Raw genomic sequence first — 14,979 nt, 5'->3', positions numbered from 1 at the left:
ATAGGTATGATGCAAATGTAAAAATGCATAGAATGTGCATTTTCTTTTCTGTTTTTCTATTCTGTCTTTTGTTTCTATTTCTTTCTTTCTTTCTATTGTTTCTTTCTTTATGTTCTTTATGTCTTTTCTATTCTTTCTGTCTTTTCTAGTCTTTCTTTCTTTCTATTCTTTCTTTTTCTTTCTGTTTATTTCTTTCTATTCTTTCTTTCTTTCTTGCCGATCGGACTCAGTTGAGGTGTGGATTTGGAACCCTGGCTGTGTGAGTGTATTCTCTAACGAACTATACAATTCTTCTTTCTGATTCTGAGGCCGCTCACTAAAGGCAACGTGCATACGAGGCTATGTCACTCATGGGTTCCACATCGCAACAACCTTCTCTTCTTTTATCTTTTTACACTTCTTTAGATAAAATTTCAGATTTGAACTTCTTTAATATTTCTCATTTCTTTCTATTTGTTCTTTAACTTTAATGTTCATTATTGCTCTTTAATGCTCTTATGAGTATGTATGCATGTATATGGGCTCATGCTTATTATTCTTTCTAAATTCACATGTTTGGATGCAATAATGCAATATGGAATGTGAGCATGCCATTCTCTACCATCTACCAACTCATCTCATGATATCAAATAATCATAATCATGTATGCACTTCTCTTTGACATTTCATCAAACAATTTATATGCACACATCAACTCTAATTTGGCTACATTTCTACTCTCCTCTAAGCCACCAAAATTTGGAATAAAACACACCAAGATTAATGTCAAACCTATCAAGGATTCACACTCCATAAATTCTACTCCAGTTCTTCCATAATTCATCCAAACTCTCATCAAACATCAAGTACACAAACACTACTTCTCATGGATAAATTCTAACCATCATTCAATATCCATTCCATCAACAATTCTTCATAGATAAGCATATACATGCATAAAAGAAATTCTCTACAATTCATCCAAACTCTCTTTCTCTTTGTTCTTTAATGTTCTCATATATGTGTATGTGCATGGAAATATGCTCATTCTTTGCTATTCTTTCTAAATGCAAATGTGAGAATGTGAGAATGCATTATGACATATAAAGATATCATTATGGAACTAGTATTCTCTACCAACAACATTCCCATACTTGAAATCAATCATAGATTATTAGACTATAAATAACTAATAAATTGGAGGTACTTTTGAGGTAGTTATTCTGTGTAGGTCATATTCAAGAAGGCATATCTCGAGCTATACACATCGGATTTCTATGATCTTGGTCTCATTTTAAAACTTAGAGAAAGGGCTAAAACTTTTATGTCTAGGTATTAACCCAGTTCGATGCGTAAGATGCTCAAAAATAACTCAAAATGTCACAGATTTGATAGGGCAACCATGGTAACATGTTTTCTCTTAGGATTTTTGTCAAACAATTCATATGCACATGCAACTACCATGTTGGCTACACTTCCACAACTCTCTAATTCAACCAAATTGTGAGCCAAAAACTCACTAAATTGACTATCAAACCTGGCTGAATTTCTCACTTCTCTACACTCCAAAAATTTCAACGCAAAATCTTCTACAACTTCACCAAATCATCACATAACCATACACTACTTCTCATGGCTGGAATTTATACATCAATAAACATAAAAAACAGCCCATAATTCTCTCATACCATCACATACAAACATGCAAAAAAATTCATTCAACACAAGTCTTGCTCAAATTAAGGTTCAAATTAGGTTTACTTACCTTGAATTTGAACAACTCCAACACTATACTCTCTCTTTGGTAGAATCCCCTCATTCTCAAACCCTAAGCATATACAACCATAAGAATTCAGAACTTTAAAATTTAATCTCACTTCTTCGTGCAAGAATCTTACCTTTGGATGCTTAGGACTGAAAATCTCTCAAAAGCTAGCCAAAATCCTATGAATTTCCTTGGAAATTTAATGAAGAAATTTGAGAGAATTTGGGTAGAGAATGGCTTGAATGGAGGGTAGAGTGGCTAGGGTTTCTCTTCTTCAACTCTTAATATCATAAAATAATATATATTAATTCCCATTTTACCCTTGCACTTTCTATGAAATTCCACCTTTGCCCTTTAGTCAATTACAGTAATGCCCTCATCTCCATTGCATTCTCCATGAAATTTTGTCTCTTTTTACTCCCCACTTTTTCAACTAATTATGAGTGGAAAAGACCATTTTACCCCTAATGAAAATTTAAGGGATTATCTTTACACTTTTTCAAGATAATTTTAACACAATTCAACTAAGGGTATTAGGGCATAAGTAAAGCTACATACCTCGATGTGGGCATTACATATCAGTCCCTCTAACATTGTCATTCACCAATAATTTCTTCTTAACGTCACTTATCATTTGCATCACCATATTACAATCATCAGCACTGGTTGATGCCAAGTTCACCACCTCACTAAATGAATTAGACAATTGGTCAAATCGTTCACCTTCAGCACTTGTTCTCAAACTATTATAACTTACCCTAACTTTAGTGTGGCATCTGAATACATTTTTCCTCCAACGCCTTAAAATGTACTATTCAGGGATAAGAGAAATTTTGTTATGTATCAACACTGTAATTGCATGTCAACATAAAATCCCTTTAAACTCAAACAATCGACAATTGCAACAAACCTCAGAACAACGGTTCTTAGACCAAACCACAAACGGAACCCGACGGTATGTCTCTCCAACCATTACATCTTCCTTCACAACATATTCAATTTTGGACTCCATATCCTTCAAAGAATATATCTCACAGTGGAGCTTACCCACAAGCTCTTTTTGAAACTCTTTGAATTTTGTAGTAGTGTATGCCTCTTGAAATTGTTTCTCCATAGGATAAATGCTTATGCAAGGGATCCATGATTTGATCGATTTTAAATCAGCCTCATTTTCTTTTTTGACTTTATCACGGCAATGTATTCTCATATTGTTCTACAAATTGTTTTAATGTCGTTTTTGAATTTATGTACCTGTCGAAAAAGGCATGCATACTTTTACTACGTTGCATAGTAGACATTCCCGCCCAGAAAGTATCTTTCACAAATGCTGGCACCCAATGATATCTTTCATTATACAAACCAGATAACCAATCATTGTCGTGCAGGTTGTATTTTTCAATGAACCAATTCCACCATTCTTCAAACTCCTCACATGTCAACGAATCATACACAATATTTTGCAAAGTAAACTTTATATGTTCATATTCCCTATAACCTTTTAACTTTTTTGGCAACTTCTTCATAATATGCCACAAACACCATCTATATCTTGTATCAAGAAACACAATCTCGACGACATTTTGCATAGCCCTGTCTTGGTCTGTGATTATTGCCTTAGGAACAGAATTTCCCATACAAGCAAGCCACGCTTCAAAAAGCCAAAAAAAAGTTTTTCTGTCATCGTGGGAGATTAACCCACAACCTAATAATGTGGATTGGCCGTGACGGTTAACATCGACAAATGGAGCAAACGGCATATCATATTTGTTGGTTAAATATGTCGTGTTGAATGTCACAACTTTGCCGAATTCCCTAAATACGGCCTTACTTCTTGCATCCACCCATAGAACATTTTGCAATCGACCATCGTCATCTAAATCCATAACATAAAAGAAATTGGGATTATCTTTTTGCATTTTTAAAAAATATTTCTGTAACGCAACAACATCACCATCACCAAGTCGGATCTTCCTAATTTTTGCAATGTAATTTCTACAATCCTTTTGTAAGAAACTCAAATTCTCAACACCCCCAGCTTCAACTACCAAGGAATTGAAATTCTTACTCGGTCTAATCCCCACTCTATCATTCACTTCAATCTTTCTTTTCACATACGCTTGTATAAATCTATTGCTCTTGAAAAATCTTGTTTTGCTAGGACTTATGAGTTCATGGTTATGCTCATAGATTATTGACATTATTTTCGATTTACCATTTGAACGTCGAGAGGCAATACTACGAGCCTTATGACCACTTTTTGTCAACGGATGCAATTTAAAGATATTTTTTGAGTTACTATCTTGCTTTCCACCATAAAAACATTAACGTTCGCATAAATCAACTCCCCATCATCTCCTTTCCTTGAGGATCTTACTGTAACTTCAAACCCCATTTTATTTCCATAGCTCCAATAGTATTGAAAAAACTTATCAAATGATTCAAAAAACATTCCAGGCTTAGGCTCGCCTTCATCTTCCGCACTACTTCTATCCCTTATTTGTTGTACATCATTGCCCTACAGTACACAAATTATAATTCCAAAGAATTAGTATATAACATTCTACCCCCCACCAAAAAAAAAAAAAAAAGTGAAAATAATACCATTAAAGGAATTAAGATCGTATTAATGCTTAAGACAAATAAATAACAATTACAAGAATACCTCAAACACATTGATTTCTAGGGAATAGTTATCTAGTTTTTTCTAGCTGCACTCTTCCATGTGTAAAGCAGCTAGGATTGGTTGTGGGGGCTTGCTTATTTAACAAGTCTGCATATAGAAAAAATCTTTCATTACAAAAAATGACAGTAGACCATTACTTGAAGTACACAAGGTGCCAACCCCATAAATATTTAAATTTATTCCCAATTCACAAACCAAAGCTTCCTAAATTGTCAAACAAGCAACTTCATCACGACCGACAACAAAAGTCTAAATTAGAATAAGTAAAAATTTTAGTTGCATCTTTCTAACGTATTACGATAAATTTGTGTGAGAAAATATATCAAATTGGGCAATATAATATATCCATCCCCTTACATGAATGTTGCAAATATTACACAATCATCAGATTCCAAAAGTATGTACATATATTTAACCGAAAAATGATATAAGGAAAATAATAGTATTTATATATATTTAACCAGTAAATGATACAAGCAAAATACTCTTATTGGATCCTAAAATAGGGGAAGGATTAAAATAAAAAACCCACATGCTCCATGGGATCAAGGACAACAGCCACACAACCCACACCCCAAGCAGCAGCCACAAAATCCACACCACAAGCAGCAGCCATGAAATCCACACCCTAAGCAGCAACCACGAAGTCTGCACCCCAAGTGGCAGCCACGAAATCCACACCCCAAGCAACAACCACACAACCAACACCCCAAACCAATTTTGGATAGCCGCTGGATTTCGTGGGAACAAGCTGTGATCAGAGATTAAGCTGGGTTTTCAAAATTGATAGGATTTTTTGGGAGAAATTTTTGGGTTTCTTTGTTTCGGGAGATATGAAATTGATTTAGAGAAATTAATGTTTCAAATTTTGGGTGAAATTTTTGGTTTTTTGTAGATTTTTTTTTTAAATTTGGAGGGAAGTGACGTGGCATCCTGATGATGTGGCAATTGAGGTGGCATATGCCACATAGGATGCCATATCATGGAGTAAAACAAAAGGTGTAAAGGGTGGTGTAAAGATAGCATTATTGAATATACAATTAATAAATAATAAAAATTGAAAACTAAAATAAAATACTGTATGTTGAAAACATGAGCAAATAGCATAAAGAAAAGAGAGAAAATGGCAATGTTGTAATATAATATAGAAAATATGGTTTAAAAATAAGATGAAGAGTAAAGATGAATACATGTCATTACATTAAAGAGACAATGAGAGAGGGAGTGAAAGGCTCAATAATTTTGCTTTGTTTAACATGCCTTCGGTGTCTGGATAATTACATGAAAACCCTATAGGTTTCAGATAAATACATTTTATCCCACTCTCATTTCCTTTGAGATTGTATTATTTAACCCTAAACCCATAAAAGACTAAGGCAGTTTGAACCCTAGATAATCCACAAACGCCGCTACTCAAATGACCTACAAAACGTTTCTTTGTCATTGTTATTCTTCTTCTGAAACAGTTACTAAAACCAAAATCTCATCTTTATTAACAAACTCATGTAAGGTGACTACAACTATACCAGAAGATTCAGTACATAACGTTGAAGAGGTAGAGAGGCTTGATAAATTCCTTCAAAAAGATTGTAAAGAAGGTACTATCACTCTTGATGAAGCACGCTATTTCTTTTGTTTAATGACTCGTATGCTACCCAAACCATCGATTTCTTCATTCAACCAGTTGTTTGGAGCTCTTGGTAAGAAAAAGTTTCATGAAGACGTTATTTTGCTATACAAGAGAGTGGGTTCAATTGGCTTGTTGCTGGATTTGACTACTTTGAATATTTTAATTAATTGTTTCTGTAATGTGGGTAGAGTATGTGATGGTTTTGTTGTTTTGGGGAGGATTTTGAGGTGGGGTTTTAGCCCAAATGTTGTGACTTTGACTTCTTTGATTAAAGGATTGTGTTTGGAGAATAGGAGTTTCGAGGCTATAAGGTTGTACAAGAAAATGGCTGTGTTTGGGGTTATGCCTAACGTGATTACGTATGTGACTTTGACTAACAGGTTGTGTTAGACAGGGAAGGTAAAAGAAGCTAATGGGTTTATAGGATTGATGATTCAAAGACGTTTGCAGCCTAATATGGTGACATTTAATACAATTATAAATGGGCTTTGCAGGGAGGGAAGATAGAGGAAGCTTATAGGTTGCTGGAATTAATTAGTTAAAGAGGTTTGCAGCCTGATGTAGTGACGTTTAATACAATGAGAAGTGGGCGTTGCAAGGAGGGGAAGATGGAGGAAGCTAATGGTTTGATGGAATTGATGAGTCAAAGAGGTTTGTAGCTTAATGTGGTGACATTCACTACAATGATAAGTGGGCTTTACAAGTTGAGGAAGATGGAGGAAGCTAATAGGTTGTTTAAATTGATGAATCCAAAAGGGTTGCAACCTAATGTGGTGACTTTTAATTCAATGATAAATGGGCTTTGCAAGGAGGGGAATACAGAGGAAGTTAATGAGGAGGGGACGATAGAGAAAGCTATTAGGTTGTTGGAATTGATGAGTCAAATAGGTTTGCAACTTGATGTGGTGACATTTACTATAATGATAAATGGGCTTTGCAAGGAGGGGAAGACGAAGGAAGCTAATAGGTTGTTGGAATTGATGAATCAAGAAGGTTTGCAGCCTAATTTAGTGACTTTTAATGCAATGATAAATGGGCTTTGCATGGAGGGGAAGATGGAGGAAGCTAATGGGTTGTTCAAATTGATGAATCAAAGAGGTTTGCAGCCTGATTTGGTGACTTTTAATACAATGATAAATGGGCTTTCCAAGGAAGGGAAGATGGAGGAAGCCTATGGGTTGTTGGAATTAATGAGTCAAAGAGGTTTGCAGCCTACTGTGGTGACATTTACTACAATGATAAGTGGGCTTCACAGGGACTAGAAGATGGTAGAAGTTAATGGGTTGTTGGAATTGATGAGTCAAAGAGGTTTGCAGCCTATAATCTGATCTTCTAGTCTTGACCTTTATAAGTACCCATAAGCTGATTTGGTATCTTTATTGTTGCAACCTTCGATCATAAGTCTTGACATTTATAACCCTTTATATTATTTTTTAAGTTTTTAGTGTATTTCAATTTGTTATTACTCACATGAATTCGGACTCTAATTATTTTAACTCTTATTTTTGCAATGAGTTATGAATATTCTGAGAGTATAATGCCATGAGGGAAAGATGGCACTTGATTATTTTTTCAAATATCTGTCGCTAGGTGTTTAACCATGAAGGAAAATTTTAAGAGAGCCATTTAGTAAATAGACATTTTTTCTTTGTTTAAATGCTTGTTTACCAAAGTTCTCTAAAAGCATGAAGCTAGAACTCCAAAATCCAATGGTTATTTTTGCTTTTATGGAACTTGTCCAACCTTGTGTTTGCTCAAATACTGACTTGGTTCTACTTTCTCTATTTTTTTAAGTATACTGCTTCTCCTAACTACTTCAAATAGAACTTCTTCATGTAAAACCTGCTTGATTTAGATTAGGAGAATCCTACGATTTTATGAAAGCATGTGCTATGGTTTGAATCCATAGTCAATCCTATTTATAGGAGTAGTTGACAATTGAATCCAATTTTTCCCATTAATTTCGTATCCATAATAATGCAAAAGGAAGGCTCATCTTTGAGTTGTTCAAGAATAGAGGCGTTGAGTTCATTATTTCATTGATTGCTGATGGGGGACCAGGGCTTCATTGACTTTGTTGCTCATTTGCTTGAAGTGAATATTAGGACATGCCTTTCTACATATAAGGCTCTAAAGCACCCATGGCAATCATAGCCTTAGAAGTTTCAACCACACAATCTGTATTCGCTCAAATTAAATTCATGTTGTTGGTGACATATTGTTAGGGCCAAAAATCGTCTTGGGCTTGACGAGGCTTAATAACGAAATAAACATGTCACGGCCCAAGGCCTCAACCCAATCCCGATCGGGCCTACGCTTAAAATCACCTTGTGAACTACCCACTCTATGAGTTAGGCTATCCTATAACTTAAGCTAAACTGGGTTTCATCCCATTAGCCTGCAATAGTCTATAAATAGGAAATCAGAATCCTATTCTATTTCCTCTTCTACTAAGATTCCAAATCTTACTCAAATTATCAGACTTAATCTGATAAGGCCAAGAAATCATATCTCTTTCATGATAGGGATTATCTCTCAAAATAAGACTTAGTGTCCTATTAAGATTCCAAATCTTATTTAAACTATTAAACTTAATCTGATAAGGCCAAGAAATCATATCTCTTTCATGATAGGGATTATCTCTCAAAATAAGACTTAGTGTCCTATTAAGATTCCAAATCTTATTTAAACTATTAAACTTAATCTGATAAGGCCAAGAAATCATATTTCTTTCTTGATAGGGATTATCTCCCAAAAAAGAGGACTCAATGTCCTACTACGATTCTAGCCCCTTGGGTTCACTAAAAAAACATAGGTTTGCCCTCTCATTAGGCATGCAATCTCCCATGGTCTCTCTACACAACTCAAAACCATCTATTTGCTCCTAAAGTTCTTGCTCCCAAGAACCCGACGTCTCCACCGTAGTCCTAGCTTCCGACAAGACTCTTGGTAATTCTTCATCTCTTTAATTCTTATCAAATAATCTCTTTCAGCCTCGCTGACTTGAGCATCGGAGTGCCTACGGCAAACACCACCCCGGTGTTTTTCGGAAGCTTCACGCTTGCCCTTTCATGTGTGCAGGTCTAGCGGATTGTTAGTGGCCTCAACCTCATGGGATCAGACCCTATTCGCATGACGGTAGATTTTTCGCATCTACACATATGAAGTATGATTTTCCTTTCTCATACATAGTTGTATTTCAGTTTTCAAGAATGTAAATTTGCACATATCATGTATTTCAATGATTCATTCCTCACTTTGTTTTATAAGGTAGTATCGAAATCTCATTACAGTCTTGTTGTACATCAGGAGAATTCTTCTTTCTTGTTTGAGGAAATATACTTTCAGTATCTTTGACTATATTAGAATTTTTTATATAATTTTAGAACTTCTATCTTTTTAATCTTTTTCCTATTTCTCATAGTCCATTACTGATTTATGTTCTAATTAATTACTAAATATTGTTCCAAGAGTAGATTTATAATGATATGATCTCAGTTTCATTGAAGCTTTGCTTATATGATTCTGGTGTGAAGCCTTTAAGCAGGGTGTTTTAGTTGATGAAAGAGTAGGGTGTTTTTGTTGATGAAAGGGCAGTCGCTGTGCATAGTCTAGGAGATCTATATTGAAGAGAAGAAGCATTTCAGACTTAAGTGAATACAATTTTCAAACTCTTTTACATGAAATAGGTTGCAACATTTTTGTTGAAATTTTCTCTATGTGGGGGTTTGACGGTAGTGGTGACAAGCTACATATGTGGCCGTGTAGCATTAGTTGATTGGTTAGGGGGATTGTATTGGTGGTTTGTTGTTAGCAGGCTGGATAACTTAATCTTCAAAGAATCAATCAAAGCTTCCATATATTTGCAATCTAAGACCCAGAGGGCTCTCATCACTATATATATAGTTAATTTACACAAATAGCTTGTAATATACTATCTAGCTAGTAATTCTTTGAGAAATATATGATAAAATCCACTAAATAACTTCTATAAACATATACACATAATGCAAAATCCAAAAATTCTAATTTTAATTCATATAAATATATATACAAAATACTTATATACTTTAGTAAGCACAAGGTAATCTTGAACAGTGCTACCAAACTCCTCTGCTTCTTGATGTCCTACCCAGTCGTAAATCATCTAGTACCTGCAAAACAGTAAAATAATGGAGTGAGCACTAATTGCTCAGTAAGTAAACCAAACTGCACTATTGTATTTCCTCTGTTACTCATGTTCTGATTTTCCTTTTCTCACTTTATTCTTTGATAATACTCTTCATTCTTTTTTGATATTCTGCATTCTTTTCTGATATTTTGATTTGCTACTTATCAGCGTGTAAAGATAATGAATGAAACTGTACATCGTTGATCATATAAGAAATACTGAATTATGTAAGTAGCATAATACATATGCAGAATAATACACTTTCCTAGGAAAAGAACTTTCTTTTCTTTTCTGTTATCAGTCTCTTATGTTGTATCTCTTTCTTTTCTTTTCTTCTCTGTTTCTCTTTCTTTTCTTTCTTTCATTCTAGTTTTCCAATCGGATTAGGTTGATGCATGGATTTGGAACCTTGGCCATGTGAGTAGGTGCAGTCCTCATCCACATGCACTATCCACAAACTATACAAGTTTTGTATCTCTCTGCTGTGGCTGCTCAATCTTGGCGGCGTTCATGTAGGTATGCTCTGCTAAGTATAGTCCTTATCCACATACACTACTCACAGACTGTACAAATATTGTATCTCTTTGCTAATGCCACTCACTCGTGGCGGCATGTTTGTTAGCATCTCTGTCACTCATGGGTTCCCCATTGCAAAAACCTAATATCATAGCATGCTGTAGAAAGAGATACCATACACATTTCAACATGAATTTCCAAGCTATGGAAATTCTACACTTGCATTCTTTAGTAAATGAGAAAATATACATATTTGCATGTTTGCTTAAAAGAAAATTACTAGTCATTTTCTTTTCTTTCTTTCTCATTCTATGCTAACATATTCTTTCATATTCTCATTTACTAGATCAAGGCTATACATATATCTCATGTACACAAAATATGCATGCTCAAGCCCATTCTTTAATATGCTTTCCAAATTCACATATATAAACTTGCAAATTCATTATGGCATAATGGTATGTCATGACATATTCTACCATTCTCTACTATCACATTTACCATATCAAAATAACACTTTAACTTACAATTCCTTTCATGTGCTATTCAAAAAGTAGGAAAGGTTCAAGTAGCTAGAACAAAACACTAAGGGCCATTTCTCTCATGGAACTAACATGACCAAGTGATATATTAAATTTTGGCATAACAATATGCACTCTTGAATACTAACAATTACACTTGGTTAAGCCTAAACATAATCTTCCTACTTCAATTCTTGCCTTTCTCTAACCCTTTCTTCAATAGGGTTTAGCCAACTCATGCATGCATTTTCTCTTTGGATTTTCATCAAACACTTCATATGCACATGCAGCTACCATGTTGGCTACACTTCCATAACTCTATAGTTCAACCAAATTGTGAGCCAAAAATTCACTAACTTTAGTATCAAACCTGGCTAAATTCATCACTTCTCTACACTCCAAAAATTTCAACACAAAATCTTCCACAACTTCACCAAATCATCACATAACCATATACTACTTCTCATGGGTAGAATTTATACATCATTAAACATCAAAAACAGCCAATAATTCTCTCATACCATCACATACAAACATGCAAAAATTCATTCAACACAAGTCTTGGTCAAATCAAGGTTCAAATTAGGTTTACTTACCTTGAATATGTAAGATCACTTCCCTTTTGCTCAAAATCTCTTCCTCTTGGACCTAGATCATATAAAAACCATAAGAATTTAAAACTTTAAAGTTTAATCACACTCCTTTTGCTAGAATCTTACCTTAAGATGCTTTAGGATTGAAAATCTCCAAAAATCGAAACCAAATCCTATGATTTCCCTTTGAAATTTAGCGAAGAAAATTAAGAGCATAAACAAGGGCTGAAGGTATGTTAGGGTTTCTTCAAATAAAGCCTTATATCAAATAATATAAACATGTATTCCTATTTTGCCCTTGCACTTTCTATGAAATTCCATCTTTGTCCTTTAGTCAATTACTAAAATACGCTCATTTTTATTATCTTCTTCACATTATTTTGCTTCATTTTACTTCCAACTTTTTCAAGTAATTACGAGTGAAAAGACCGTTTTACCCCTAATGAAGTTTTAAGGAATTTTCCTTCACATTTGTCTAAGGTAACATCAAAGAAATCCAACTAAGGGTATTAGGGCATAAGTAAAATTGCGTACCTTGATGTGGGTGTTACACAGCTCGTTTGCACGAATAGCTTTGTATTTGTACTAGGCCTGTACTCTGTTGTTTTACGCGGTTTCCAAGTTGAAATATGGGCAAGGGGGGGGGGGGGGGGGGGGGGGGGGGGCAGCATACATTATTGCAAATCTTCTACTAGTACCACTACATTCAATGTAGATTATGTCAAGACTATATGGCTGAATGCATATCTTTGTTGTATGATCGAATCATCCCCACATATTAGCTTCATAAAGCTAAGGGATAAGGCCCACCAATTACCAATCCCACATCTTTTGAGAATTATATTGATCTTCTGAGGAATTCAACTTATGGGGTTAATTTGGTGACATGTTATTATTTCATCTTTATTTCAATTCGGCTGAGACTTATTAGTCAACGATGGTCAAGATATAACCATCGTTAACTGCCAAATCTTTGGCTATAGATCTAACCAGGAACGACAAGATCAGTGTAAGATTGACCAAATTCAGTTTGTTGTACACCATTCTGACAACTTCCAGCCATCGTCTGGCGGTGGTGGCCAGCTGCCAACAATTAGTTGGGTGAGTGGGGGCATTTTTGTTAATTTATAAACTTTTATTGTGGAGGTGTATTGCTAAATTAACAAATATAATCATAATCATAATCATAATAATATCTTATTTGATTAAATCATGTCCTATCCTATTTAGAATAGAATAATATTCAAAAAAATGTAACAAACTATTTCGTGTGATGTACGTTCATTAAGTTAACTAGTGAGAGTCTATATGTCACATGTGTTAATGTTGACTTTTTCAATTCAATGGATAAACGTTGCAAAAATGTATATATATTTTGAAGGTGCATGTTACGCATGCTCAAACTTATTGTTAGTTTGACATGTAAACATAACTGTGTTTGTTTCCTTATTCCTATCATATCCTATTCAAAATGGATGTTTTGTTTCACTGTTCCCAAAATCCAATCATATTCTATTCAACCCAAAATATTTAATTTTTTTAACCCCTTATGTTTGTTAATTTAACTAAACACCCCCGATAATAAAAAAAAAATTATAAATTGACAAAAACACCTCCGCTCACCCACATATTCCTGACAAAGTCAGCCACCACTGCTAGCATTTAATGGGTGGGTGGGGGTGTTTTTCTTAATTTTAAAACTTTTATTGTATGGGATGTTTAACTAAATTAACAAATATAGGGGATTAAAAAATAATCTTACCAAACACATTTTCAAATTCAAATCCTATCCTCGTAATAATAACTCAGCTTAACTTTTTCAAAAATACTACTCAAAATAATAAAACAAACACACTCTAGATATTCTTTAGAAGCAAAGTTGACTAATTTAGTAAAGACTGGCTCACAATTCATACTTACAAACTTTCTCTCACAACCCCGATGTAGTATTTCGTAATTGATCAACTCATAATTGGGTAGGGGAGATCCACTATAAGCAGGCGGGACCCAGTTGCAAGCGGACCAATTATGAGCTATCACGTCGAGGTTGTGAGAGAAAATCTGTGAGATTGGGTTGTAAGTGTAATATTGCCTGATTAATTGTATCATATATATTCTTTTTTAATTTCAAAATTTCTTCAAAAAAGAATGAAAAATCTCGTTAAAAGCATTTGAGCAAAAGTCCTTACATAATTTGGATATGGATTATGAATTCATAAATAGACGTATAAAATACTATATCATTTGAAATCAGGAATGTTTTTGCCTTTTGAATAAAGGCAGATTTGAGTTCAATATTGAATTTGACCTAATCCACAATTAGGTTAAATTGCATTTAATACAATTTATCTATTTGAAGTTGTCAGGTGAGGCGAGGCCAGCTGCTCGTGAGTAGTTTGAACACTCTAATCCAGTAATCCGAGATATGTCAATTCAAGCAGCTACATGAACAAACTTTGAAGCCAGGTTTGCAACATATCATAATCATATGATCTATCCACTGTTCTGAAGAAAATAGCTATCCTTCATGTTAAAAACAATACACCCTCTAAATAATTTCAACAAAAATATAATTACATCTGAACCCTATTAGTCCCAAATAAATACGTTTTATCCCACTCTCATTTCCAGTGAGATGTATTATTTAACCCTCAACACCCAAAGGTTTAAGCCCGTTTGAACCCTCGATAGATAATCCACAAACAACACTACTAAAATGATGCTTAAAAGCTTGATTCGTTGTTTTTCCTCTTCTCCTTCTTCATTCGCAGAAGCAGGTAAAGTGACTGCAACTATACCACAAGATTTAGTACTTAAAGTAACCCAGCTTTAGAAATTCCTTCAAAAAGATTGTAAAGAAGGTAACATCACTCTTGGTGAAGCATGCTATTTCTTTTGTTTAATGATTCATATGCAACCCAAACCACCGATTTCATAAGAAGAAGTTTTATAAAGACGTTATTTTGCTTTACAAACGACTGGGTTTGATGGGGTTGTTGCCTGATTTAATTACTTTGAATATTTTGATTAATTTTTTTTTTTTTTTTGTAATCTGGGTAGAGTTTGTGATGGTTTTGCTATCTTTTGGAGGATTTTGAGGTGGGGTTTTAACCCAGACGTT

The sequence above is a fragment of the Pistacia vera genome, unplaced genomic scaffold (genome assembly GCF_008641045.1).
Source record: "Pistacia vera cultivar Batoury unplaced genomic scaffold, PisVer_v2 Contig551, whole genome shotgun sequence".
Lineage (NCBI taxonomy): Eukaryota > Viridiplantae > Streptophyta > Magnoliopsida > Sapindales > Anacardiaceae > Pistacia > Pistacia vera.
The sequence above is the reverse complement of the archived record's forward strand: the minus strand, read 5'-3'. Positions refer to the sequence as shown.